The sequence below is a fragment of the Panthera leo genome, chromosome B3, assembly GCF_018350215.1.
Source record: "Panthera leo isolate Ple1 chromosome B3, P.leo_Ple1_pat1.1, whole genome shotgun sequence".
NCBI classification, from domain to species: Eukaryota; Metazoa; Chordata; class Mammalia; order Carnivora; family Felidae; genus Panthera; species Panthera leo.
The window spans coordinates 114,040,334-114,063,458 of record NC_056684.1 but is presented as its reverse complement, the minus strand read 5'-3'; the positions used below and the strand labels follow the sequence as shown (position 1 = coordinate 114,063,458).

General features: G+C 51.2%; 1 long non-coding RNA gene across 1 annotated transcript; it reads left to right on the top strand.

Moving 5' to 3' along the window:
* The first annotated feature begins 9,700 nt into the window (after positions 1-9,700).
* LOC122221372 lies at positions 9,701-11,453 on the top strand. The gene is made up of 3 exons (XR_006203176.1): positions 9,701-9,800; positions 10,579-10,800; positions 11,103-11,453. It is a non-coding gene; the product is annotated as an uncharacterized LOC122221372 (long non-coding RNA).
* Positions 11,454-23,125: the final 11,672 nt, after the last annotated feature.

The following is a 23,125-nucleotide window of genomic DNA, read 5'->3' as shown; positions in this document are numbered from 1 at the left end:
TCCAAAGGACAGGGGCTATTTTTTCTTTAAACTTCTGCATCCTCGTTGCCCAGCAGTGTGACTGGCACTGACTGAATGGAATGAATGGCCACTAGGCAGGGTCAGAACAGGGTCAAGGGCGAGGGAGTACCATTTCTTGCTTGGGCGTCGAGTGAGCCAAGGTGGGCATCCCAGGTGGGCGTTCTAGACTCCTGTGTGCTGCCTGCCTTGTGCCCTCTGTGCTGAAGCGGGGGACTCTGGCAGACCCAGACTGTGTGCAGCCTTCTTGAGTGAGGTCAGGGATTTCCTAGGCCCTGTTCCTTGGTCTTAGCACCTGCTTTCGATTTGGGGGCTGGCACCCTCTTCAGAAAGGGGCTGCTTTAAAGGCCTGGCATAGATAAAGTGCTTAATACACGCTCGTGCATTGAGGTACCCGCAGCTCTGCCCGGGGAGCGGGCTGGGGAAAATGCTCATGACGTGGCCTGCCCACCAGGCTAGCCCCAGGGCTGAGTCACCACCCAGCCTCATGACCCAGTTGAGAGGGAGGGCTTGAACCCCATGAGTGCCCTCGCCTGTGGTTGGCCAGGAGCTGGAATTTCCCCTGAGGAGGTGGCCTCTTCAGCCATGCTCTGGCCTTGCCTGGAGCAGGGTGACTGGGAGGCCACCTTGCCCACGCCTGTGAGCCTGTACTGAGAAGAGGCCAGGTCACAACGGGGGGAGCCAGCATGTGCCAGCAGCAGCCCTCCTCTTGGGACAGTAGTGCCCGGGTGCCAGCCCTCTGGGGAGCAGGCCTGCTCGAATGCATGTTTCCACAGCGGGGACTCGGGCTGCTATCAAATCCCGGTCGGCCACAGATGGGCTGTGACCTTTGGGTGTTGATTATTTGCCCTGAGTCTGTTTCCTCATCTGTAAAATGGAGGTGCTTACATACAATGGAGCATTATTCAGCCATAAAAAGAAGCGGAATCCCAGCCCGTGCCTGAGTGTGGATGAACCCTGAAAACACGCTAAATGAAAGAAGCCGGGCCCCAAAGGTCTGGATGTATGGAGTATCAGAAGAGGCAAATCCAGAGAGACAGAAAGTAGACTGGCAGTTTCCGGGGGCTGGGGGGCAGGGGGCAGGGGGAGCAGCTGCTTAATGGATAGGAGTCTCCTTTTGGGGTGAAGATGATTCACAACCAGATAGGGGTCCGGGCCGCACAACTTCGTGCACATGCTAAATGCCCCCGAATCGTTCACTTTAAAAAGGTTCATTTTCTGTCACGGAAGTGTCACCTCAACAAAGATGATGGGGTTGCTACTGCCCCAGTAGGTGGCTGGGAGGATCCAGAGAGAAGGTGCGTGTGAGGCGCTGGCTGGAGGAGATGAGGGCAGGTGGCTGAGGCTGGCATAGCCCGTCTTCCAGGGGAAAGAGGGGACTTCGGTGGCCGCTTCAGCAGCTGTGGTTGCGGTTCCCGAGCTGCCGAGTCAGGCTCCAGCCTCCGATTTGCCGGACAGCTTTGGGCTGACCCTTCAACCCCGGTGCGTTTCTTAATCTGCTCATACCTGCTTCTACCCGCCTTGGAGAGTGTATGTGACCGCTGCGTTCGGCATGTCACCCTCGTCACATCCCTGTGTCCCATCTCTCGTCATCTTCACGGTGCACACCGTTGCCGGGCAGTGTATCAGGAATCTCCCGGTTCTTGTGTTTCTTATGTGTCTTCCATATAGAATGTGAGTTCCACAGGAAGAGATCCTTGATCTCTTTGGCTCACGACTGTATTTCCAGCGCCCATTGCCTGGCACATAGCAAGTGCTTGATAACTGTCTGTTGATTGAACAAATACACGACTCCTCATTCTTTACACAGTGGGTGCCAGGTGCTGCCTGTACTAAGTGTTGTCGGTGAATAGCTGTGAGGTCCAGGCTATCCTTATGCCCACTTTGCAGATGAGGAAGCTGAGGCTCGGGGACACGATGTAGCTACTGTGGAGGTGGAATCTCCACCCAGCAGCCTGGCATCCGAGTCCCCGCTGTGACCCACCCTACCCTAGGCTGTCCGCCTCCTGCCCTCTGAGCTCCTGGTCTAGAAGGCAGCCTGGAACCTGGAGCATTCTGCCCCCTCAGCCAACTGGCACCTCCCACTCCCAGGACCTGGGCGGCCCCACACCCACCAGCCGGGAGCCTTTTTCTCAGGCTCACAACCACCTCAGCCCAGCTACCTTCCCTGAGAATCTCTGTCATAAAGAAGGCGAGGCCCTGATCTGGCCTGTCTCTCCACCCCCGGGCCTACCTCACCCAAGGGAACCTGGGTTATAAATATGGGGGTCACGCCTTGCATTTGTATTAAGCACCTTTCATCTGGGGAGCTCCTGGCTGTGGGGAGGCTAATTAGCTGCTCTCTGGGAAGAGTGAGTAAGAGCTGACGTCCCAACACTGGCATTGGCTAACTAGACCCGAGGCTGGCCCTCCTGGGGAGAAGTGGGTGTGCTGTCTTGTCCGGCCGCTCACCTCTCCGAAAGGGTCCCTTTTCTCTGGCTAAAAAACGAAGGCCACCATTTATTGAGTGCTTACCGGTTCCCAGGGCTCACTAAGCTCCTTCTACTGAAGGTACCCACTTGTACAAAGCACTGGGGGCCGCTGTGAAATGGTAACAGTAAGGCTCCCATGATCAAACCTCACTCCCTGCGGCACCTCGTGTAATGGATGAGAAGCCCTTAGCGCAGGACTTTGCATGGAATAGGCACTTGGCAAATGGTAGTTAGTACTCTATCTTCAGAACGACCCCATGTGCGGTAGGTACTGTCCTGTCCTCATTTCTCAGATGAGGAAGCTGAGGCTCAGAGAGGTTAGGCCACTTGCTGGAGATCACACAGTGAGTTGGGGGCAGGGCGAGTATTTGAGCTGGATTCGTTTGACTCTAAAGCTGCATGTATTTTTTCAGGTGTTCTTTCCTCCCTCCCCTTGAGGCTATTAATCCAAAGGCCTTCCTTCGCATAGTTGTAGGGTCACTGAGCAGGGGTTTCTATTCATCCATCCCTCTGACAGTGTGCTGGCAGGCTGGGCTTCGACCAAGACACCTCGGGGATCATCTAATGATGAGCAAACCAGGGAGGGCAGTGACTGTGCAAGCTCAGTATCTACCTTTTCTCCTCCTCTTCTCTGAATGTTGACCCTTCTGAAGAGGCAGGTCTCTGGGACCAGTTGTGCTGATCTGGGGGGGGGGGGGTGCTGTGACCCTCTGCCTGCCCCCCCAGCTCTGCCCCTCCAGTCTCTGCCCCTCCACAGCTTCTCCCTGCTCTGCCTGCAGCCACACCCCTCATCCTTTCCTCCCCAGATCTCTCCCCTCCTCCTTCTGGCCTCAGTTTAAGGTTTCCTCAGGGCGGTCTTCTCCAATAGCCCATCCCAAATGGAAACCAGTCCCCCTCACCAAAAAAAAAAAAGAAAAAAGATGGGGCGCCTGGGTGGCGCAGTCGGTTGGGCATCTGACTTCAGCCAGGTCACGATCTCACGGTCCGTGAGTTCGAGCCCCGCGTCAGGCTCTGGGCTGATGGCTCGGAGCCTGGAGCCTGTTTCGGATTCTGTGTCTCCCTCTCTCTCTGCCCCTCCCCTGCTCATGCTCTGTCTCTCTCCCTCAAAAATAAATAAACATTAAAAAAAAAACTAAAAAAAAAAAAAAAAAAGAAAAAAGAAAAAAGAAACCAGTTTCCCATGTATATATGTTCTTCGAATGCTTTATTTTCTTCCTTCATGGGAATTTGAAAACTTTTTTCAAATGGAATCTTATATCTGTTTATGAAATTATTTGTTTAAAAAAGTCTATCTCCTTTGTCAGAGTAAGCCACACAAGGGTGGGAACTTGGTCATGGTCACTTCTTGTCCTCAGTGCCCAGCAGGTGCATTATATATTCAATGAGTGATGCCAGAATCCCCAGGAAAGGATGGGCAAACTGAGCTAGTTGGTCTGTAAATGTGGCCCCAGGACCAGTGGCAGCAGCAACCCCTGGGAACTTGTTAGAAATGCAAATTCTTTGACCCTGGGTGTGGGACCCAGCAACACGGGTTTGACCCAAGTGGGGGGGCGGGGGGGGGGGTGGTTCCTGGTGCATACTTAAGTTTGAGAACCACTGGAGCAAGCAAGTCCCCTGCTTTTCCATCAGTGTGCACTGTGGCAAGGGGCAGCTTGGGCCGCCTGTAAGAAGAACCGCGGGTGAGCAAGGCCACGTGTTCAAACGTAGCAGAGGGGCAGCCCTTCTTTAAGGAGATAAGCCCGGAGAGGGGATCCACGCCGGCCCCCGCGCGCTGTTTGGCCGGCTGGCCACTGGAGGGCAGTGCGACCACGTTCATGGCGCCCCTGCGAAGGCGGCCGGCAGGAGCGGGAGCAGCCCTCGGAGGCCGGCCGGAGACCAGCTGGGGTGGCTTCAGCCCGGGGCGAGGAAATGCTGGGATAGCCGGTCCAGGCAGCGGCCTCGGCCCTTCGTCCTCAGGCTCCCGGTCCCCCGCGTTCCTAGGGGCCGAAGGGCACAGCCACGCGCAGCCCTGGCCCTTGTCTCCCCGACGACGGACCTCCCTGCCTCGCCGTCCAAGGCCGGCCTGGAGGCGAGTCTGGCTCGCCTTGGGCCTGGAAGGTTCTGCGGGACTGCAGGACACGCAGGGGAGGAGATACCGTCAGGCCGCCTGGGGCATAGCGCCAGAGAGGGCGGCGGGACCTTGACAGCCTCCCCAAGGCAAAGGGCAGCCTCCCTCGTGACCCCTCCGAAGTGCAAAACAAGTCGGCCATCTTGGCGGCCGCTTAACCCCCTCATGGCCGGGGGGCGGCGGACTCAGGGCCCCGGAGCCCCGGTCGCCGCGGGAAGGAAAATTCTAAGAACTTCAGGAAAACCTGACGCCCTGGCATCTTCCCCAGGGATGTTTGGAAATCCCATCCCACTAGCCTTTCCAAAAGCCAGAGCTTTTGTAAGTGAATTGGATTCTTTGCAGGGCACCCTCTTTCTTCTTGCCCCGTGTTGAAAGAGCATGAAGTCAGAGGCAGTAAAGTGGCTCCTACTGGTCAGCAGGTGTTGGTCTGGCAACCCAGAGTCAGGATCTGAGAGGAGTGTGTATCCAAGTGTGGTATCCTGTTGCTCACAGCATGAAGTGCCACTCCTTCCCAGATCACACGGGTGTCCAAGCCAAGGGTCAAGGACTGGCAGCCTGGGGCTGAATCTGAGTGGCAGTTTCCTTTCAGCCCCTCTCCACCCTGGGGACTTTCAATGCCATTCTGAATGCCACTTGAGGAGCCACAGCCCCTACAGGCCACACCACTCCAGTTGTCTTATATCGGACCTGGTTCACATGTTGATATTGTCTGTCATTTGGTACTTGTCAGCATTTAGAATATTCCTTGTAATATTGTCAGCCCTGCAAGGTCAAGCTTAAATATCAGCTCCACCAAGAAGCCTTCCTCAGTTTTCCTCCCTCTGTTGCCAGCAGAATGTGGCCCTCCCCTCCTCTGCCCACCTATGGTACCATTCATTAGCCTTTGCCACCAGGACTCCCCTGTTCCCCCCACCCCCTGCATCTTCCCCCACTGAATTGTGGGCACCAGGACAGGAGGGACCATGTGGTAGTTGGTAGTGGTCTTTGTGTCCCCTGTGGCACCTCACACACCAACAGGAAAGGGTTGTTGCAAGAGAATCCCTGAAATTATTGAATGGGTTTTGATGTTGGAAACAAAGTTCCCAAGCATTTTGAACCTTGGGCGAAGGAACGTGGAATGGTGTTTTCTTAAGCCCTGTAATGGAATCCTTTTGTGTTTTTAATTGCTTTAAGTTATTTTTAGTGGAAATGTCAGGGTGCCATAGGAACAAACACCATGGGTCTAAGCTTGATCAAGAAGACGAACTACTGAGCCCTGTGATGTTGCTTCCTCTGTGTGGCCTTGGGGTGGGAGCCTGGGACAAGGTTGCCAGGCTGCAGGTCAGGCCCCAGGGGCCAGCCAAGAAAGGTCTACGCTGGACTTGAGGTCATGATTTCAGGCTGAGATCTCCAGAGAAGGTAGAAAAGAAAGTCTTAGAGGAAGCTGAAGCCAAAAGAAGACTCCTTTTTCCTTCCAGAAGAATAAGCCTAAGTTACTTCATGAAGGACTCCAGAAAACCCCTTTCATGCCCCACCCACAGATGATTTGCTGAACGCTCATTAAGGGGAAAACAAAGAGGTGGTTTTGTTTATTTATTTAAGGGGAAAAATGAATGAGCTGTGACAAAACAATCTGAAACCAGGCCCCTCCGAGACCTGGGCTTTCACTTCCTTGATGGGAAGTAAAACAGAGAATCGAATCCCCCTCCAAATAAAAGTGAAGTTAATAATCAGACAGCTAGAGCCCTGGCCACATCCTGTGTCAGCTCCCTCCCTCCCTTGGCTCACTGTTTATAGCTGCAAAGCCTCCCTCCCAAAGCCCAGCGTCGGTTTAACTCTTTCCTTCCCATCCCAGAGAAGCCCAACCCTTGGGTGCAGGCCTGGCCTCGGCCAGACTGGCTCTCCCCAGGCCTGTCCCCCACCCCCTCCGTGGGCCTGTCCCCCACTGGGCAATCAGCCTGCCTCAAGGCCTCTGGCTGATGAGTTTAATACGCCCTGCTTTCCAACTGAGTGATGTTTTCTGTGTGTCCGACACAAAAACCAAAGTGCCCACAGGAGGGCTGCACCCAGTCAGTATCCCTTTCCGTCTCCACCCATCCAGGGAAACACTAGGTAACATTTCTACTCCAGACTCAGGGCCTCTGCCCCATGCAGCCTGCATAGCCTGGTGGTCTCCGGGAGCTGCATTCTGATGGAAAAAAGCACAGCTCTTTGGGGTTTCTGATTTCCGTGGAGAAGGGTACTCTGTGCATGTCCTTGAGCCACTTTCTATGAAGATTTTAGGCCTCCTTCCACTACCTTCCCACCTTGTAGCACAGGTATTTCTTCCAGGAAACGAGGGGTTGTTGGTTGTGTGTCCCACTGGGCTGAGGAGGAACCCTTGCTAATATTTACTGAGGGCTTCTTCTGTCCAGCCATCACTGTAAGCCCCAGCTCTGCCCTATAGAGCCATCTGTTATCCTCATTTTACAGAGAAGACTGAGGCCCAGAGGGCTGAGTACCTTGTGCTTTTTGGTACAGGCGGGGGAAATAGCAGAGCTGGGCTTCAGGCTCAGGCCTTGTGGCTCCAAAGGCTGTGCTCTTAGCCTCTACACTCAAGGTCTCACGACAGAGTGCTCTCTTCTCTGGAACCAGGGGACTTTCAGAGAGCTTAGAATAACCCCATGGATGCATTTCAAAGTTCCCAGAGCCCAAGGACTTTTTGAGAGTGTTAAAATTTTGTGTAGGGCACCCTCCCTCCCTCCGTTCTGTTTCTTCCTAGGGTAGAAGGTGCAAAGAGCACGCAGCCGCGTTGGGTGGACGGTGGTGTTAAGGAGAGACTAGGGCACGGAGCAGGTTGGGATGGGGCAAATACTTTCATCGCTTGGCTGGAGGTTGTAGAGCCAGAATCTCAAGGCTTGGGGTGGCTGCTTTCTCAGTGACAGGACTACCTTCTGCTGTGTCCCCTGTCCCGTCCAGTCCTGTACCCTCACCTAAAGTCACAAACACCCACTCCTGGCTGGTACCTGTCTCTAGAAAGCCACTTATCAGTTGCCTGGGGGCAAGTGGCGAAGACTTTCGAATTGGCTCTGTGGGCCACCTGCCTCTCCTGGGATCCCTTCCTCTGGACACCATGGCTACTTAGATTCATTCTTGGAAGGGTGTCGGTGGTCCAGTCACCTTGACCAACCACTTGGCACGTCCCTCTGACCTGGGAGGGTGTGTTCTGCTGCCCTTTGGGGTCTGGAGGCCTCCATGCTGCTTGCCTATAACAAGCTGGGAAGGTTCCAGAAGCTCCCTGTAGCGGGGAGCTGGTGAGCGCAGGATCTGCTGTCCATCTGTACCCTGAGCTACCTGCCTCTGTGATTGGGAAGGAGATGATCGGCTGTATACCTGCCTGCTTAGGATGCGTTTTGCCATTCAAAGGCACGGCCTGGAGTGGGGAGTGCCCTATTCCTCATTTTCCAACTCATTCTTCAACCAGAAAGCGGTGAGGGCTCCATCCCAAGTGGCCTGTTCTTCCCAGAGCAGGGGTGGCCCCTCGGGGAACGGAGAGGACAGCAGGGGCTTCTGTGATACCCAGTAGGATTCTTGGCCCAAAGAGGGCTCAGAGTAGGAATGCTTTGACTTTTATTTAATTCAGATGTTGAAGTGAAGCCTCTGCAGTTGCAACAGAACCCCTAAGGTGGTCGTGAGAGGCTAGAGGCTGGCATTTGTCGAAGACCCCTCAAATCAGACCCATCGTTTATCACTTAGGCACTTCACGCTCATTAATCTCATTTCGCCTCACACTCTAGCAAGCGGGGCATGCGTGACTCTCCCCATTTTCCATTCGAGGTTGGAGAGGTTGCCCACTCTTCGATAATAGCTCTCTACTGGCCAAAAAAAAAAAAAAAATCATTGTGCTTTAAAACACATTGAAACCAACTGAAAGATAATTTTCACTGAGTTTAAAAGCAGTGCAAAATGAACACCAGCCTCTTCGAATGTTTCTTCCCAGCCTGGGAGGCCCTGAGGGACGGGACACCACTCTTGATTCTCGTGTGTGTGTGTGTTGGGGGGGGATGGGTGGAGGGTTTGGGGCGCTTTTCTGCCCCATGGATGCTGGTCTCCCTGCCTGTTCTCTAGTCCTCCCCACTCCTGGCAGGTCTCCCACAGGCTCATCTCATGTCCAAGAGCACATGTCCTCAGGAAGTAGATATCATGTTACAAGACCCAATAAGACAAGAATCCCCGAGTTAAGGTTTTTTTTCAGCTTTTATGAACTGAAGACCTTTTATTATGGAAAATTTCAAACATACACGGGAAGAGACAGAGTAGTATGATGAATCCCCATGTACCCACCACCAACATCACCAACTCTTGGCTAAGCTTGTCCATTTATACCACCGTCTGTCTCTCCACCTCCCATATAATATTGAAGTAAATGCTATATATCAGAGCATAGCATTTTACCTGCCAGTATTTCAGTATGTATCTCTAAATAAAAGGGCCTCATTAAACTTAGCCTTATTGTCTTTATCTCACCTAGAAATTAGCAATAGTCCTTAAATGTTAACAAGTTTCCATTTCGTGTTCACATTTCCAGCACATTTCTGAACTCTTTGCCTTTCCACTTAAAGAAAGAAAACTGGCCCTGAAATAAGAATGTCTCAGCATTTGGTCATATCCTCACAGTCTGGCTCCTGAAAGGGCAGATTTCTGAATTTGGGCAGAAATGCCTGGTCATGAAGTCTCTGAGGCCAGTGATCCCTTAGTAACCTTGCTCCCCCTACAGCCCTGGGCTTGGCTGGTGCTGTGCACCTAGTGGGAGCTAGTGCTGGGTTTCGTGTAAGGGTGAACCCATGCAAGGGTGGGGATGCAAGGACTTGAGCTAACGCAGCAGGACTGGAGTGCAGCCCCCACGCTCTGAGTGGCTGTCCTTGGCTCTCCATGCAGTGCTCCACCCGCCAGCTGCCTGAGCTTCCTCTGGGACCCCCTTCTCTCTCTTGCTTGGGATACTTGACTGTGTTCCAGTGACTCCGTGGAACCCCACTTGGTGGGGCCTCCAGCCTTCTCCTTAGTCTTGCCAATTCGCTGCTTAACATACAGCAACAGTTGACTGGAGGGGGGGGGGGGTTGCTGGGAGGGAGGGGGGCTGCTCACATGTGCCAAGTGCCTCGCTCATCTGTCCTCACAGCAGCAGCCCCGGGAGATCAGGATTGCTGTCATTGCCATTTCATAGTGGAGGAGACTAAAGGAGGCAGGTAAGTGCCTTGCTCGCCTAGGAAGTGGCAGTGAGGGGTTTGAATGGGGTCGGCCCGCACACTGGGCACTCTTTGCTGTAACATCGGTTCCCAAATGTTGAGACTCATCTGGCAAACTGCTAGGCAGCTTGGCCTAGGACCAGGCACTTACCCTTTTGAGGACAAATCTCAACAAGTTAGGATCTGCAATCACCATGCGCTTTCCCCTGCAATGTTCACATCTTCCAGAACAGATATAGCATGACTTATTATTATACACACCCTTATTAGGAGATTAGCTCAGTTGAATGGAATAAATTTTAGGTCATTCAGCCTCTAATTTCCTGGTTTGTCTTTTTTCATGGTTAAATAATAGTTTGAGTCACAGATTATACGACTGTGGCAGGTTTGAAGGTTAGGAGGGATGAGAAGAAACCGGCTTGAGTATCTAAGGCTACAACCTAGACATCCCTTCTGTCCATTGTGTCACATCCCTCAGTTTTTGAGCGAAGAAAAATACGACTTTTGGAACGTACAGAACCAGGGTCAAGCACTTAAGAATTCTTGGGGAGAAGGGCTGGTGCAAGAACCGTTTTCTTTGTCCTTGTCAGTCAGAGTTGAGCCTGTGTGGCTTCCCCTCGGCTGAACTTTGGAGGAGCGGTTTCAGGGGGCCTGGGGAAGCTCAGACCCCCGTCCATCAGGAGCCTGCCACCCCCACTGCACACAGCCCCAACGCTGGCCGCTAAACCAAACTCACTTACTTCCTCTGCTGCTTGATTTTGCCTTGGTTTGTTTTTAGCCTTTCTCCCTACTCCTGCTGCCCTAGAGAAATGGAAGAGTGGGCAGAGGGGGAGTGATAACCTAAGGGAAACGAACGACCTAAGCAGACACAGACGAGAGACACTGGCTGACTCCAGAAGAGAAAGAGGCAACACAAGGCTGAAAGGCCAAGCCAACAAAAGGAGAGGAACCAGAATCTTCTGCCGGTGCTCATGGAGTTTATGAATACAAGGCATTAAAGGTGAGCTTCAAGGAGCTGTTTGCCAACCCAGCAATGGGAAAACTGTAGCTATCTTTAGGTCCCCTTGGGAATGCCTGGAAACTAAATCATCTAAGTTGTTTCCAAAAGTTGCATTTGCTGGGACTCCTCTGGCTTTGCATAGAGTTGGGGATGCTGGTGCCCTGGAACCCCTGCTGTTCCAGGAGCCCCTCTGTTCCAGGTTAGCCCTGGTCCACAGAGAGGTGGCTGGGGTAAGCCCCTCCCTGGAGGATGAAAAGCTGACAGCACAGCTGCATCACAACCCGGTGCTTCTCCCACCACAGGGCTCCTGCTGCTCAGATCCTCCAGTGGGCCCTCCAGGGGGCACCATGATGGAAGCCACCAGAGTCTGGGGCAGACTGGAATGCTTTTCCGCCTTGCCCCAGGGAGATGAGCTCTACCCCTGAAAAAGAGCAACAGTGGAGGTGCACCGGGAGAATTGTAGGAAAAACACCACAGGGAGGAAAGCTTGCTTTCCTAGGATTGTCCTTTGCTCTTGTTGGAAGGCTCTGAAATCAACAAGACTCAAGCACTAAGACTCAGAACATTAGGAGTGTGGCTGGTTGAGGGTCAAAGCAGTTTTAAACTCACTGCTGCCTCTGTCTCTCTCCTGGGTCTCTATTTTTTATTTTTTTCTCGTGTTGTTTGCTCTCCCATTCTTCTCTCTTTTCAGCATATTTATAACCGCCCCCCCCCCTTCTTCTTCATTCTCAATTCCCTTCCCCACCCCAACTTTGCCTTCTTAGCATAATTTTTCTTTCTTTTTTGGCTTCCCTTGTTTTACATCTGGATTCTCGGATGGTTTATTTTGTCTGTTTCCTGAATTCCCCTCCTCTCCTGTTTCTTAAGAGTTCTTCCCCTTCTTTTCCTTCAGCGTCAGTTCTATCCCCTAAAGCTTTCCTTGGGCCACACAGGCTTTTATTCTTGCTCATCTGTTTAAGCAGTGCTGGCAAGAAGGAGGCCACAGCCGGCAGGCAGAGCCATGGCGGCAGAAGAGGACCTGAGCATCTGAAGATTCTCACCACAGCCCTGGTGTCCCTGGAAGAGGAGCTCCCTTCTGGAGAGGGAGGGCTGGGGACAGGGCTGCTCTCCCCCTGTGAGGGTTGACATCGGCTGCCAGGCCCCGGGCTGAGGGTTGGGGCAGATGGTGTTTCCTCCACGGTGTGTGTGGGCCTGGGCCCCACTGCTCAGGGAGGCAGTGGAATCCGTCCCTCTCTGAGCAGACAGGTGGGGCATTCACCAGATTCCACCCTAAAGGCCGGAGCTCAGGGGAGGTGCGCGCACTGGGAATGCATTACTCGCAAAGGGATGTGCTGTGGGTGGGGGACTTGCCGCAGAGGGGGCTGCCTCTTGGAGGAGGCCGGGTGTCTTTAGATGTTCGCTCTCTGGCGGGAGACCGAGGCGGTTTTCCAGTAGAAGGCCCTTCCTTCCCGACACCCCCACTCCTGCCAGTGCGCGTTTTGGAAGGGGCACGGGGAATGCAAATGGTGCCTGATCATTTCAGGTGTCTGAAAGGCTGTTGGCCGCTGAGGAGCAACACAAACCCCACCTGTGGGGGGCCTCAGGGTCAGCCCCATACTGATAGAAGCAGGTGGTGCTTCTCGATGGGCGTGGGCGCGGTGGCAGAGAAACCCAAGAAGTTGCAGCCGCGCCCCTCCTTGTCTGGAGTGATGGGGGAGGGAGGAGAGGCGCATCCTGGCTCTGCTCCCCAGCTGTCTGAGGCAGATCGACTGGAGTCCATCTGGCTGTCCCCCTCACCCCCCACCCCCAACCCGGGCTTGCCTCCCACCCTGGGACGTCGTCAATGCCATTGGGTCCTGGCTGAGACCTTAGCGGCCTAGATGAGGGGCAGCTAAGTCAATGCACACCTGGGGCTGAGCTGCGTCCTGGGGTACCGGGGCCCAAGAGCACCAGGTGGATGTCCGTGGGGCTGCACTGTCTTTTCCTAGGCCCCGTGTGATGGTGGCCACGTGCTGTTCTGGAAGTGCCATCAAGGGCTCCCTCACCTTCTCCACACCTTGCTCTCTTGCCAGGTCCCATCCATTCCTCATCACCATCCACGTACCATGTTACTGCTACTTTGGAAAGGTATTGTTGATTATATAGAAGCTTGAGAGAAATCTTTGCCTATTTTATATTTTGCTTATATTTTCTAAGCCTTCAGCCCTAGAGTCCAAGTCTTGGGGTCGAGCATCCTTAAAAACTCTAGAACCATGAGCCCCAGGGGCCCACAAATCCTTAGGCCTGGGCCCTGTGAAGCTGCTCTGTCTCTGGTTGAAGGCAGGGCCTCCTTCCTGGCAGAGAGGCCTATCCTAGCCAGGAGGAATGAACGGTTAGGGGACTTAGGAGAAGGATGGTGAACTTTCTTTTAAGTTCTCCTCTCAATTCGGGCAGGAGGGCTGGGGACAAAGACCAGCCTCTTTGATGTAGGGGTTTGGGGTGTTGAGGGGGGGATTAGGATCCTAGCAGCCTCTTGCCCTTCCCACCTGAGCGCAAAGAGTAGGCTCCTACACTCTGCGGTCTTGGGGCCGCCTCGTTCCTGCCACCTCCCTCTGCCCACGTAGCACGTTGTATAAATATTTACACCCCCAGGCTGGCAGGAATCTTTCTCTAGCCACTTCCCTGGTCTCTGGGAGAGCTCTTTCTCTCACTGAACAGCTGCAACAGATCTGGTTGCCTTTGGTCGGACAAGGGTAGGCCCTGGTTTGGGGGCCCGTGGTCCCCACAGGGTGGAGGGTGCATCTGGCAGGAGAAACTCATCTTGGGAGAAGTCACAGGGCTGTGGCAAAGGTCCATCCTCTCTCCCGCTGCCTATGGGCGACCCTCCAAGAGTTGTCTGATCCCTGTTGTGGCTGGGAAGGTGAGTCCTGCTTCTCAAAGGAACAGCTCCCCAGGGTGGGGTTGGTCCCACTCCGGGCTGGAGGGATAATTCCAAAGCCAACTGGCTGGTGCTGGGACAAAAGAGAAACTTAGTTTCCTTGTGAGCACTTTACAGTTTGTGTCTATAGCCTTTATTCTCCCCGAAGCAGCCCCTTCCCCTCCCATCAGTGCCTGTTCAGGCTTTTGAACTGGGGGCTGGGGAGCGGAGAGGACGAGGATATGTCTGCCATCTTCCCTGGTGAGCCAGGAAGCAGGAGTTTGCCAAAGAACGAGGCTGGCATTTGTTGGGTTCCCATGGGCCGAGCACTGTGTGAGGTACTTCCCCATATTCTCATGTAATTATTTGAGTCATAAGCCTAGCAGCTTGTTCAGCTCGTGTGTCTCCTCTTCCTGCCTTTAGACAGTGGGCCGCACAACAGCAAGTTCCCAGACACGGGGCCCTATGTTTCTCTGGGCCTTTCGGTTCAGTGGGTATCTCTGAGAGCCAGCCGGCGGATACGCATCTCACCTCCGCTTCCTGTGCCTCAGTTTCTCCCACATCTGTGGGAGGTGATTAACCTGTGTTCCATAAAGCATTCCAAATTCAGACGAGAACAGGTGTTTAGAGAGCAACATGATGGTTTCACGTAACCCCTTTTTCTCGGTATGGGTGTGAGCGTGTGACAGGTATCAGGCACCGAGAAAAATGTGTGTTCAGTGCTTGGGGGGAGGCTGAGAAGGAAGACAGGATTCAAAAGACCTGGATTTCATATACAGGAACCGCCCCCCCCCCCCAACCCCAAATGCAAATAGTAGAGCCACAGAGGATGGGGTAAGGGATTGGGTAGGGGGTTCTGATGGGGCCAGGGACAAAGGTGCCCACACTTGTGCCAGAAAGCAAGCAAGCAGGTTCCATCTCTCACTCCCACTCTCTTGGAATGCTCAGACCCCTTCTGGAAATGGGAGAAGGGTAGATGTGAAAGGTACATGGGTGAGACTGCTTGGTATTCAGTGGGTAGAGAGCTACCCTCAGGTGAGGCGGGAGGGGGCTGGGTGGGCCTGCTGGGAGTGCACAGGGAGAAAGGTGGAAAACCACAGCTCAGAAGCCGTGCAGCCGTGAGATGTTCCTGCTGCCTGCCTGCCTCCCCACCCCCAAAAGGTGAAACAAAACCCAAATAAAAGCCTGACCCGGCAGATATTAATACTCCAGAGCCAGGGCTGGTGTGCAAGCAGCCACCCCCCTCTTCCCCCTTGTGTTTCTATAAGCGGCTGAAATAAATTTAGCGAAACAACCCCACCCATCCGAGGGCCTAAGATTTCAGAGCAGTGTGACTCTTTACCCTGAAAGCCCCTGTTTTTCAGAGCCGAGAGCTTTTTGTTTAGATTCCCTTTGGGAATAGAATGCTCTCAGTCTGAAATAATTATTTTATTGCAGTCATCTTTTCCTGATAGATCAATGCTTCGACACAGAATGGCTTGCTAGAAAGCTGTAGTTTCAAGTGGCCAACTCCATGGGGCTAATGCCTGGTTGGATCCACTGGGGTATTTATCGTCCAGTTATTCTTCACAATGTCTGAATGTTCAGCCAAGTCCCTCTGCTGTCTGTCATAAGGGCAGTGGTTATGGCTGGATAAGCTACTAAAGTAGAGAATTGTTAACTGTGTGTTAGGTACCATTGCAGGCACTGAAGGTTGAGTTGAGAGCAGAGAGACTGCTGTCATGGAGTATACATCCTAGTAGGAAGGGAGATGTCAAAAAGTTAAATGACCAGGGGCACCTGGGTGGCTCAGTCGGTTGAGCGTCTGACTTTGGCTCAGGTCATGACCTCACGGTCTGTGAGTCTGAGCCCCGCGTCGGGCTCTGTGCTGACAGCCTGGAGCTTGGAGCCTGCTTTGGATTCTGTGTCACCCTCTCTCTCTGCCCCTCCCCAACTCATGCTCTGTCTCTCTCTCTCTCTCTCTCTCTGTCAAAAATAAATAAACAACAACAACAAAAAAGTTAAACGACTGTAAAATAACCTGAAACCAATGTTGTACTTAATAGTCAAAGACTGAATGCTTTCCCCTAAGATTGGGATCAGGTGAGGGTGTCCACTCATGAATGCCTGTTCAGTATCATACTGGAAGTCCTAGACAGGGCAATAAGGCAGGAAAAAGAAATGTAAGGCATGAGATTGGAAAGGAAGAAATTAAGCTGTTCCTTTTTGCAGATAATTGTCTATGTGAAAAACACATACACACAAAACAAAACTTAAGGAATCTACCAAAAAAACCTTCTTACAACTAAGGTGACTTTTCTAAGATCACAGGATACAAGGCCAATGCACAAAAAACTATTTCTAGGGGCGCCTGGGTGGCTCAGTCGGTTGGGCGGCCGACTTCGGCTCAGGTCACGATCTCACAATCCGTGAGTTCGAGCCCCGCGTCGGGCTCTGTGCTGACAGCTCAGAGCCTGGAGCCCATTTCAGATTCTGTGTCTCCCTCTCTCTCTGCCCCTCCCCTGTTCATGCTCTGTCTCTCTCTGTCTCAAAAATAAATAAACGTTAAAAAAAAAAAAAAAAAACATAAAAAAAAAAAAAAAAAAAAAAACTATTTCTATACACTAGTCATGAAAAATTAGAAACTGAAATTAAGAAAAAATATAATAGTTCCCCAAAGGAGGGAAATACTAGGTATAAATCTAACAAAACATGTGTAGGATCTATAGACTAAACACTACAAAGGGGTGTCTGGGTGGCTTGGTTGGTTAAGCATCCAACTTTTTTTAAATTTTTTTTTTTTTTTTCCAACGTTTTTTTTTTAATTTATTTTTGGGACAGAGAGAGACAGAGCATGAACGGGGGAGGGGCAGAGAGAGAGGGAGACACAGAATCGGAAACAGGCTCCAGGCTCCGAGCCATCAGCCCAGAGCCTGACGCGGGGCTCGAACTCACGGACCGCGAGATCGTGACCTGGCTGAAGTCGGACGCTTAACCGACTGCGCCACCCAGGCGCCCCAAGCATCCAACTTTTGATCTCAGCTCAGGTCTTGATCTCGGGGTCATGGGCTCCACGCTGGGCAAGGAGCGTACTTAAAAATACATACAAATAAAAACTATAAAACACTGATTCAAGAAACCAAAAACCTACATAAATAGACATACCATGTACATGGATTAGAAGACTCAACATGGTAAAGGTGTCACTTCTTCTTGAATTGATCTATAGGTTTAATGCAATTCTAATAAAATTCCCAGTACAATTTTTTTGGAAGATACAGACAAGATGATTCTGAAATTCGTATGAAAAGGCAAACTAATGAGAATAATTTTGAAAAATAAGAATAAAGTTGGAGGAATTACACCACCTGATTTTAAGACTTCCCATGAAGCCACGATAACCAAGACAAGTGTAGCACTGGCAAAAGAATGGACACACAGACCAGTGAAACAGAATAAAGAGACCCATACAACTATGACCAACTGATTTTTGAATAGGCGCAAACAATTCAATGGACAAATGATAGTCTCTTTAATAAACAGTGCTGGGGGGGGGTGGGGGGGTGGCCTGAGTTGCTCAGTTGGTAAGCATCCGGCTCTTGACCTCAGCTCAGGTCATGATCTCGGCTCAGGTCATGATCTCACAGTTCGTGGGTTCCAGCCCTGCATGGGGCTCTGCACTAACAGTGCAGAGCCTGCTTGGGATTCTGTCTCTCTCCCTTTCTCTGTTCCTCCCCATCTCGTTCTCCCTCTCTCTTTCTCTCTCTCTCTCTCCCCTCTCTCTCTCTCTCAAAATAAATAAATAAACTTAAAAAAAAACCCAACAACAGTGTTAGGATTGAACACCCAAAGGCAAAAAAACAAACCTCAACCTAAATTTCCCATCGTATATAAAAACTAACTCGGGGCTCCTGGGTGGCTCAGTCGGTTAAGCGCCCGACTTCAGCTCAGGTCACGATCTCGCGGTCCGTGAGTTCGAGCCCTGCGTCAGGCTCTGGGCTGATGGCTCAGAGCCTGGAGCCTGCTTCTGATTCTGTGTCTCCCTCTCTCTCTGCCCCTCCCCTGTTCATGCTCTGTCTCTCTCTGTCTCAAAAATAAATAAACGTTAAAAAAAAAAATTTTAAAAATAAAAAAAAACTAACTCAAGATGGATCACAGATCTAAGCGTAAAGCATAAAACTATTAAATTTTAAAAGAAAAAATCTTAATGCAGGGTCAGGTAAAGAGTGTGAGATGCAACATTAAAAGCATGATCCACAAAAGAAAAACTGAAAAAAGTCATCAAAACTAAAACCTTCTGCTCTGTGAAAAGTATTTTGCTCAGAGAATGAAAAGCTAAGGTGCAGACAGAAGAAAATATTTGCACATCACATATCCAACAAAGCAACTGTATCTAGAATATATAAAGAACTCTCCGGGTGCCTGGGTGGCATCCTGCTCTGTGATGACAGCATGGAGCCTACTTAGGATTCTTGCTCTCTCCCTCTCTCCCAATAAACAAACAAACAAACAAACATTTTAAAAATAAATAAATAAAATAGCTTAAAAAAAAAAGAGGGGCACCTGGGTGGCTCTGTCGGTTAAGAGTCTGACTTCGGCTCAGGTCGTGATCTGGCAGTTTGTGAGGTGGAGCCCTGCATCGGGCTCTGTGCAGATTTTGCTTCAGATTCTGTGTCTCCTTCTTTATCTGCCCCTCCCCCGCTCATGCTCTGACTCTCTCTCAAAAATAAACATTTAAAAAAAAAAAAAAAGAACTCTCAATACTCAAGAGTGGGAAAACAAATAACCCAGTTTAAAAAATGGGCAAGACCTGGACAGATATTTCACCAAAGAGGACATACACATATAGCAAATAAGTACATGAAAAGATGTTTAACATCATTAGCCATGAATGAAATGCAAATTAAAACCATAATGAGATACTACCACACACTATTGGAATGACTAAAAAATAGGGACAATTGTAAGGCTTGGTTTCGAGGTGTGGAACAACTGTTGCTTACATGTAATTTACATATTGCTGTTGGAGATGCATAATGGTATATCCACTCTGGGAAACAGTTTGGCAGGTTTCTTTTTAAATGTTATTTATTTTGAGAGAGAGCATGCGAGCAGGGGAGGGGCAGAGAGAGAAAAAGAGAAAGAGAGAGAGAGAGAGAGAGAGAGAGAGAATCCCAAGCAGGCTCCATGCTGTCAGTGCAGAGCCAGACTCTCAAGGATTGAATCACTGTGAGATCATGACCTGAGTGGAAATCAAGTGTCGGAAGCTCAACGACTGAGCCACCCAGGCGCCCCAGTTTGGCAGTTTTTAACATAAACTTCCACATACACTTACCATTTGACCCCGCAATCCCACTCCTACTTATTTACCCTAGAGAAATAGGCACCGTGTTCACAGAAAAATCCGTACACAAATGCTACTGCAGCTCTATTCATCAGGGCCCCCAACTAGAAATAATCCAATGTCTTTCAACAGGTGAATAAACAATCGTGCACCCATACAGTGAAATAGTATTCTTCAACAAAAAGGAACGAACTAGCGATACATGCAACAACATGGATAAATCTCAAAGGCATTACGTTGTGTGAAATCATACATCCTATACGATTCTATTTTATATGGCATTCTGGAAAAGATGAAATTACAGTATAGGGACCAGATCGGTGGTTGCAGAGTGAAGGGAGGGGAAGCACATGACTACAAGGGGGTAGCATGAGGGAAGTTTTTGGGGGTGATGGAGCTGTTCTGTTTCCTGGTCATGGTGGTGATTAATCTATTCACATTAAAAGTCTGCATGCTAAGGGCGCCTGGGTGGCTCTGACTCTTGATTTCGGCTCAGATCACGATCCCAGGGTCCTGGGTGGAGCCCTGCATCAGGCCCTGCGCTGAGCGGGGAGCTTACTTAGGATTCACTCTCACTCCCTCTGCTCCTCTCCCTGGCTCCTGTGCTGTCCCTCTCCATCTCTAAAATTTAAAAAAAAAAAAAAATCTGTACACCAAAGATAGGTCAATTTTTCTGCATGTGAAATTAAACAGAAAAAAAAAAGTGACAGGAATGAACATATACTTATAAACGGAAATAACTACTCTGAACGAAATGAACATTCCATGAGGACTTCAGAGAGGAGAGAGATACCTTCTCTTGGAGGGAGTGATGCTTGAGCTGGATTCTAAAGGATGATTTAGAATTTATTTGGGCCAAAGGAAGGTCAGTTCAGACAGGAGAAATAACAAGTGTCAAGGCCCTAGGGCAGAAGGAAGTATCCTGCATTTTCATCTGAAACTGACCAGAGCAAAGGGGGTGCCCTGGGGGGTGGGAGAAGTGGTAGGAGGGAGGGAGGGGTATGAAAGTCCAGGCTGGAGCAGTAAGAGAGTCAGACTGTGCTGGACTATGGGTATGGTTTTTATTCTAAGAAGGATGGGTAGCCGAGGTTTTTAGGCAAGTGTAACACAAGATCAGGTCTAGGTTTGGGGGGTTTTGTTGTTGTTGTTGTTGTTGTTTAAAGATTTTATTTTTAAGTAATCTCTACACCCAATGTGGGCTGGAACTCGCAACCCTGAGATCAAGAGCGGTATGCTCCACTGACTAAGACAGCCAGGCACCCTAGATCTAGGTTTTGGAAAAGGTCACTTGGAGGGGCACCTGGGTGGCTCAATAGGTCAATAGGTTAAGCGTCTGACTCTTGATTTCAGCTCAGGTCGTGATCTCATGGTTCAGAGGATTGAGCCCTGCGTCAGGCTCTGCATTGACAGCAAAGAGCTCTGTCTCTCAAAATAAATAAATAAACGTGGGAAAAAAAAAAAAAAAAAAAAACAAGAAAAGAAAAGAAGATCACCACTTGGGCTGCCCTAAGGAGAAGGGTTTCAGGGAGAGTGGGGATAGAGCCTAACTAAGTATGCAGGGATCTTGGGAGTTGGAAAGAACCTCTAAAACTGGGTTTTTCAGTTTGGGTACCATTGACGTTTTGGGTCAGATAAATTTTGTTGTGGGGGCTATTGTGTGGATGTTTAGCAGCATATCAGGCCTCTATCTTCTAGATGCCAGTAGCACTGACCTCCCCACCGCCCAATAGTGACAACCCAAAATGTATCTAGACATTGCCAAATGTTCATGGGGTGGGGGTGGGGGGCAAAATCATCCCTGGTTGAGAACTACTGCTCTAACATAATCAAATCCAGTGCTTCTGGGTTCATAATAGATTCACAATAGAATTATCTGGACAGCTTAGAAGATACAAATGCTGGGCCTCACACCAGACCAACTGAAGTGGAATCTTTGGAGGAGGCTGGACTGGGATGGGGTGGCGCAGGGCATCTGTATAGCTTTAAAAGCTCCCCAGATAATTCTGTTCGGCGTGATATTCAAGTACCACCTGCCTAGTCTAACGCTCTCCATCTACAGAGCAGAATATGGAAGCCCGGAGTAGAGAATGACCTACTGAACTAGCGGCAGAGTAGCTCTAGAATCCAAGATTCCTGACTCCTCGACCAGTGCTCATTCCATTAGACTATGTCACCTCTTAACAGCTGCACAGAACTTGCCCTTGGCAAGCCGTGGAAGCCCAGCCTTCCTGAATTACCAGCTCTGGCCTTCTGAACCTGGTAAGGGTGCCATCTCCCCTGATGGCAGAGCCCAAGGCCTCCCCCCTTCCTGTCACTCCTGGAGCCTCGTCCATCCTTCTTCTATTCCCACTGCCGGGTTTAGGGTGACCAAAGTATCCTAATGGTTACAACAGCAGGTGCTGTAAAAGCTGGGGAAAAAAAATGAATTGCGTACCTACTCAGGACCTACTCCTGAGACCCAGGTAATAGAGCTGCCCTTGCCCTCCAGGAGTTGACAGGTCCAGTGGGAGTAAACAGATAATTCCCATAAAATGCAGTAGAATGCCGGAGTGCCGCAGGCTGCAGTGGGCCTGCTGCGAGAGAGGTATTTTGCCTGCTCTGGGAGCTGCGTGAAACCCCAGCAGAAGGAACCTCTTGAGCAAAGCCCCAGGGAGGGCTGTGCAGCAAACCACCAGCAACTGCTAGAGTTTGGAGTGACTGGAGGGCAAGTGGCTGTCGGAGCTAAGCACTGGCTGGAAGAGTTTAACCTTCCCGACCACCCCAGAGAATAAGTGACCTGCTTGAGGTTGTGCAACTGGTGACCAGCTGGCAGAGTTGGGCTTCCCCTCAAAGTCTAGGTGGCCCAAAACTCCTGGGCTATCCTGTGTCTCTAGGCAGGCCCAGGCAAGGAAGGAGAAGGCGCAGAAGGGGTCAAAGTTGTTAGCTGACCATTTCACGGATGTTCATACTGAAGCATCCTTTTGCAAAGTGAATACTCCCCAAAATGTGTTTTGTGGTGTAATAAGGCCTCAAGAACGGTTTCGTTTACATACAATGGCTAGGCATATAAAAGGGTTCTGCTAGGGTTGAAACTAAGCACTTTAGCGGCCAATTTTAGGCCGGATTATCATCCATATTTTAGGGATGAGAAAACAGAGGCTTTGGTCACTGTCTTGAAAAGTCACACGGCTAGAAAATGGCAGGGCCAAGATTTGGATCCAGAATGGCCCAACTTCAACGTTTTGGACCACTGATTCTCAGACCTCAATGTCTGAGTCACTAGCAGGAAATTACTAGAAATGCAGATTCCTGACCCCACCCTAGAGCATCTGAATCCCCACCCAGACCATCTGATTCACTGGGCCTGGGTCCAAGCTCAGGAATCTGCATTCCACAAGCACTACAGGTGAATCTAAACCACGTAACTCTCAGGCCGCACTTGGCCATACCTCCACCTCTCTCTAATCCAGAGACCTTACAGCTGTTCCAGGGTCTCAGGTGGCAGAGGTCCTGGGCAGGCGGGGCCCAATCCGAAGAATTTGGGGGTTTGTGCAAACGACCTGAAGCCGTAGGACTCTGCGATGACAGATCGCGTGCTGCAACCGGGCCAGGATGGGATCCTGGGGAGGGGTGCCTTGGAGGTCGCTGTTGACGTGGCCAAGCCCGCTAGGGGCCTGGCACCCCACACGCTCACCTGCCGCGAGGTGCGCCCACGGTCCAGAATGACCCATGAATACATCCGTCGCGGTTCCCTAATTTCGAGGGACTTTCACCTTCCTCCTTGAACAAAACCTAACACCCCAAGCCAAAAATACCTGCCCAGCCCCTCCTCGCGAGGGGACCGGTTCCAAGTTCGCCAGGAGGGCCCTGATAGTCGGGCCTGGGACGGAGGATCCGGCGGATCGCCTCCCGGTCGGAAGCTGCAGTGCAGGTGGAGGGACTGCCTCTCGCGGCCCCGCGCGGGTAAGGAACCGGAGCGCGGACTGCATTGCTTAGGGGGCGGGGAGCTCGGCGGATGGCTTTCGTCGGCCTTCCCGTCCGGGTCGGAGCTCTCCGCCGTCCCCGCCGCCATCGGGGCACCTGCAGAGCCGGTCCAGTCGGGGCGGGCCGGCTCCGGCCCCTGGACTCTCAGCCCTCCTCGGCCTTGC